Raw genomic sequence first — 5,493 nt, 5'->3', positions numbered from 1 at the left:
TGCTTAGACATCTAGGATTGATTAGCTATCTCCCAAGTCAATAACCTTGCCCAAGGTTCATTTGTTTAATCTTGATTTAAAGCTTGTTGCTAGTTGTGTTTTGTTTCTTTGAGTTTGCATTGTTTGAATTATCTTGATTTCTCTCTTTTAATCAGTTTGTTAGTTAAGATTGTGACAAAAGAACATTTTCCTGTTTAAGAATAGATTAAGCATCTTTGTGTATTCTTAGTGTGTTGATGAATGCAAATTGTGGATTGATAATTTAATTGAAGTAAAAGTACTACATCAATTTGGCGCCGTTGCCCATTTGCATTAAATTTAACCATTAGGATGTCAAATTTGCTTGAGCCTACTCATTTCTTTTACATTGTTACTTACTTGGTTTGCATTGGTATTTTGAATTCTCTTTTGCAAGGTGTATGAACTTGAGAAGTCAAGGCCAAGCCAATCTGTTAGAGCCTGTTGAAGACATTCACTGTTTGGAAAGAGAGAATCGCCGGTTAGCAAGACAAGCTATGGACAACATTCCTCCTACTGCTGCTGGTCATAATGGAAATGACCAGCCCAATGATGACAGAGTTCCAAACCATATACCAAGACATGCCCCTCTCATTGGAGCCTATGATGCACCAAATGTCAATGGCAATAGAACTGGCATTAGAGCTCCACCAGTTGAGAACAATCACTTTGAGATCAAAGCCAGTCTTATCAACATGGTGCAGGGATCAAAGTTTCATGGTTTGGCAATGGAAGACCCTCTTGATCACTTGGATCAATTTGATAGGTTTTGTGGGACTGTTAAGATCAATGGTATCTCTGAAGATGCTTTCAAGCTGCGCCTCTTCCCATTCTCTCTTGGGGACAAGGCTCACATTTAGGAAAAGAATCTGCCTCACAACTCAATTACCTCCTGGGATCAATGTAAGAAGGCTTTCTTATCCAAATTCTTCTCTACTACAAGAACAGCAAGACTAAGGAATGAGATATCAAGCTTTGCTCAAAAAGGAAATGAGAATTTTTGTGAAGCTTGGGAAAGATTCAAGGGGTACATCTCTCAATGTCCACATCATGGTTTCTCCAAAGAGTCACAGTTGAGTACACTCTATAGTGGAGTTTTGCCTAAGTATAGAATGCTTCTTGATACAGCAAGCAATGGAAACTTCTTGGGCCAAAATGCAGAACAAGGGATGTTGTTGGTTGAGAATCTTGCTCAAAGTGATGGGAACTATGGAGAAGATTATGATTGAACCTCACGAGATTATTCTGATATGAATGAGCAGCACAAAAAGGAGATCAAAGCATTGAATGATAAGATGGATAAGATGCTTTTGGCCAATCAAAAGCAAGTTCACTTTGTCAATGAATGTGAACTTTATCAAGACGGCATGGAAGCTTGTGTTGAAGGTCAAGAGGAAGTCAACTATGTAGGTGGCCAAGGGTATAACAAGTTCAATCCTAATTACCGCAACCACCCAAACCTCTCTTACCGCAGCACTAATGTGGAGAACCCACAAGATCAGACTTATCCACCACAAAAACCACCTGGTTTTCCTTCCCAACCCAACTATCAGCTAAAACCTCAAGGAAACTACCAAGCCAAGCCTCAAACTTATTCTCACCCTCAGCAACAAATGAATGCACCACATCCTCAAGGTCAAGTAGATGACACAAATGCTTTACTTAGACAACTCCTAGACGAACAAGGGAGAGGTGCCATTGAACTTGCCACACAAATGAAAGCAATGCACCACAAGGTTGAAAATGTCTATGGTGAGTTAAATGCTAAGATAGAGAGGTTGCAAACACAAGTACAAGGACAAGCTTCCTAATCATCAACAAGACAAATGGGTTCTCTACCAGGAAAACCAGAACCAAACCCAAAGGAGTTTTGCAATGCCATCTTCAAGGAAGAAGTGAACAAGGTTACTAGTATGGGTTTTAAAAAATCAAAAATGGATAGCCATGATGATGAGAATGAAATGTCTATTGAAGAGATCTCTGGTCTCCTATATGGTTCTGCTGCTGAGAGTTTGGTGGTTGCTAAAGTTGAGAAAACTGAGAAAGGGTCAAGAGGTAATGAGATAGTCACCAAGGAGGTTGAAAAGAAAGATGAACCAAGTGTTGCTCTTCCTCTTTATAGTCCTCCAATTCCATTTCCGCAAAGGGTTCTTACAAAGTCTAAAAAGAAAGTGCTCTCAAGTTTCAAAGCTAATATGAATAGAGTTGGAGCACCTTTGCCTTATGTGGATAGCTTGTCTCAAGTTCCTAGCCATATAGAGTTCATCAAAACTATTCTAGCAAACAGAGAAAAGGTGGAAGAAATCATGGGAATTTTTGATTCACCAAGTGAACAACAACCCAGACCAAAAACACTTTCCAAGCTTGAAGATCCAGGCAGATTTAATATACCTTGCTCACTTGGTGCTTTACAACTTGATGATGCCTTATGTGATTCAGGAGCAAGTGTCAATGTAACGTCACTTGAGATGGTAAAGAGTCTTGGGATCAAAGACATGAAGCAGCCCTCTTCTTCCATCATGTTTGGAGATGCATCCTCAAAATCTCCACTTGGTTTGATTGAGAACTACCCACTCAAGGTTGGTGATTGCACAGTTCCAACAGACTTCATGGTAGTTGAGATGAAAGAAACCAACAGGCTCCCTCTCATACTAGGAACTCCCTTTCTCAACACTGTGGGGGCAAGCATTAATTTTCCAAATAAGAGAGTAATTCTTCTTCATGTGGATCCCAACACATCCTATCCTATCAAACCTTCACCTACAATGTTTTGTGTAACAATCACTAGTGAAGAAGAGGCAACTAAGGAAGCCCATAGAGACTTGAATGATCAACATCAAGAGCTCCAAGTTGATAAAGTGGGGATTAAAGAGACTACAAAGCTTGATGAGGACATTTTGGATGGTGAGTGTTTAGACTCTTTATTTGATGACCTCAAAGGAGATTCTAAGAAGGGGATTTGGGTCAAGCAAATAAAGTTGTTGACAAGAAGAAGAGGAAGAAGAAACAAAACATGCTTCCCACCATTGTTTCTTCTCCTATGACTTTGTGTTTGCATCCATTGGGGCTTGTTGATGGAGCAATAGAGTACAAAGTGAAGCACAAAGGTCCTTCTTCACCTTTTGCAAGTGTCAAAGCCAAGCTAGATCCCAAATATCATTATGACAAGGATAAGCTTAATGAACTTCTCTCAAGTGTCATTACTATCAACCTCCAATCTCCTTCCACCAATTCAACAGGATCGCAAGGGAGCACTAAAGCTCCTCCTATCACTCCATTCCCTAAGGTTCACAACTAGGGCCAAGGTATGGTCCTAACTTTCCATTGTATATATCATTTGAGTCTTGTTTTCTTTATTTTGTTAGTCTTTCTCTTGGACTTTTCTCACACAGGGACTGTGTGAATTAAGTTTGGGGGAGGGACTAACCATCCAACATTGTGTTCTGTTTTGATTTTCATGTTTTGTGTGATTCATTGTTAATAGCTATGTTTTGAAAAAATCAAAAAAATTTTGAAAATTTTCAAAAACCAAAAACAAATGCATGTAGCTTTGCATATTCATTCTTGTGTTTAGGATTGAGTCTAGAAGCATTCAGTATGCATTTGCATTTGCATTTGGGATAATAATGAAGCTACATTGTTAGAAGTAGAATTTTAGGATTGAACCCACAGCCTTCATTTATAGTTCATTGGTGCTTGTCTAATCTTTGGGAAAAAATGAAGAATCTAGGCTTAAAAGCATTGTGTTACTTGAAAGCATTTTCTTCTAGTGTAAAGCTTGCTTGATCATTGCTGCATCTCTATATTATTTGGACTTTAATTTGATCTTTAAATTATCTTGCATATGGACTATGAATGCTAGCTCATGGAACTTTCATTTGGGTTAACTATCTCTATTTGCCACTCTATTTTGTTTAACCCAATCTCTTGCCATACCTTTGAACCCCAGCCTTTTCTTTCAAGCCTTATATTGATTTGTTGAGTGAGGCCTTTTCTTGATAATGCTATAGGTTGTGAAATCTTGAGAGTATTGAGAATGACAAAGAACTGGCTCTTGGTTTAGCTAGGTTTGGAATCTTTATAACTAGCTAATAGGACTGGTTTTGAAAGAAATAGGTGGTTAGAATGTTGATTTGGGTTCAAGTTTGGGAACAAGAGGGAATAAGAAAGGAAATAAAGGTTTACTTGGTCAAAAAAAAAGAAAAGTCTCTAAGGTTAAGTTTGGTTATAAGCTCTAAGTCTCAAAGAAAAGGGATATAAAGTAATGTTATAATCTCCTAGAATCAAAAAAGAAATGAGTAAAGGAAAATCAAATAAGATTGGGAGTATAGCAAGGAAAGAATAAGAAATAAAAGGAGCTAGTGTTTAAAGCAAATAACAGCCTTAGAGATATACAAAGAGAATAAGACCTGAAGTTACAAAAAGGGGTTTAAAAGATCAAAATGAGTCTTTGGGTTTGAAAAAAAAAAGAAAAAAGAAAGATGAGAAAAAGGGTAGAAAAGCTTCTAGGTGGGTAGAACATCAAGAGCTAAGTTTTGTATGCCCAAATTATTCTCAGTCTTAGATAGCTTTCATGACTGTCTAGCATTCCTCTTTGTTTGAGAGTTAACCACCCAAAAACACAATTTCCAACCACTTTATAAACAGCCTTTCCCTTAAACCAATTGAGCTTGATTTATTTTCCATTTGCAAGATCACACCAAACACTTTAATGAATGTGAAAGAGATGTTCAATAGGATTGCAAGTCTTTGCCAATAGATAGATGATGAACTAGAGTAGTGCATTGTGTTAAGCATAGAAAAATATTTGTAAGGACTTTGATTGATCTTAGCACCATTGAACTGCATCTAAGGACTTTGGTTTGAATCCTTTGTCTCATGCTCTTGGTTTCTGAGCCCCATTTTTAAACCTCTCTCCCTTGTTTTCCACTTGGTTTTTGCTAGAGGACTAGCAAAGTATAAGTTTGGGGGAGTTGATATCTTGTGTTTTTAAGTGATTTTAAAGCTTAATTATTCATTGTTTTGTGCATATTCATTAGCATTTAGGTTATTTAGGTTGCATTTTGCATCAAGTTTGGTATCTCAGGTGTTGGAGTAGAGATGTACAAGAAAAGTGTGCTTTGGAGCTAAATAAGTCAAGAATTAGCAATATAATGGAAGACACACATTTGGATGCGCACAAGATGATTGATGATTCGGAACCAGTCTGTAGTCCTTCAAAGATCGACTCGTATGAAGACCTTTCCTTGGATTTAGCTCTGGAGTTCTTCACTAAAGTTATTGGCAATTGAGTAAGCTCTGCAATGGTGGCAATTTCAGGACAATAGGATGTGTGTGTAAGGAGATATACCTGTTTTAGTGAGCGTATATACAGCCATAGGACGTGCATTGAGCGTATGGAGCAGCGGCCAAGGATCGGCGGTCAAGATGTGGCCGCGTGAGGCGTTGAGGATCTCAAGTGAGTACACCAGCGGC

General features: G+C 38.2%; 1 non-coding gene and 1 pseudogene across 2 annotated transcripts; one reads left to right on the top strand and one right to left on the bottom strand.

Annotated features, from left to right (window-relative positions):
* The first annotated feature begins 419 nt into the window (after window positions 1–419).
* LOC147924477 (uncharacterized) lies at window positions 420–2,207 on the top strand (annotated as a pseudogene). The gene has a single exon (XR_015585737.1). The product of XR_015585737.1 is annotated as an uncharacterized LOC147924477 (transcript).
* On the bottom strand, window positions 969–1,075 carry LOC147924478 (small nucleolar RNA R71). The gene has a single exon (XR_015587824.1). It is a non-coding gene; the product is annotated as a small nucleolar RNA R71 (small nucleolar RNA).
* Window positions 2,208–5,493: the final 3,286 nt, after the last annotated feature.

This window comes from Camelina sativa, chromosome 17, assembly GCF_030686135.1.
Source record: "Camelina sativa cultivar CO46 ecotype springtype chromosome 17, ASM3068613v1".
In the NCBI taxonomy this organism is placed as follows: domain Eukaryota; kingdom Viridiplantae; phylum Streptophyta; class Magnoliopsida; order Brassicales; family Brassicaceae; genus Camelina; species Camelina sativa.
Note: the sequence above shows the minus strand (reverse complement) of the source record. Positions and strands in the feature narration are given on the sequence as shown.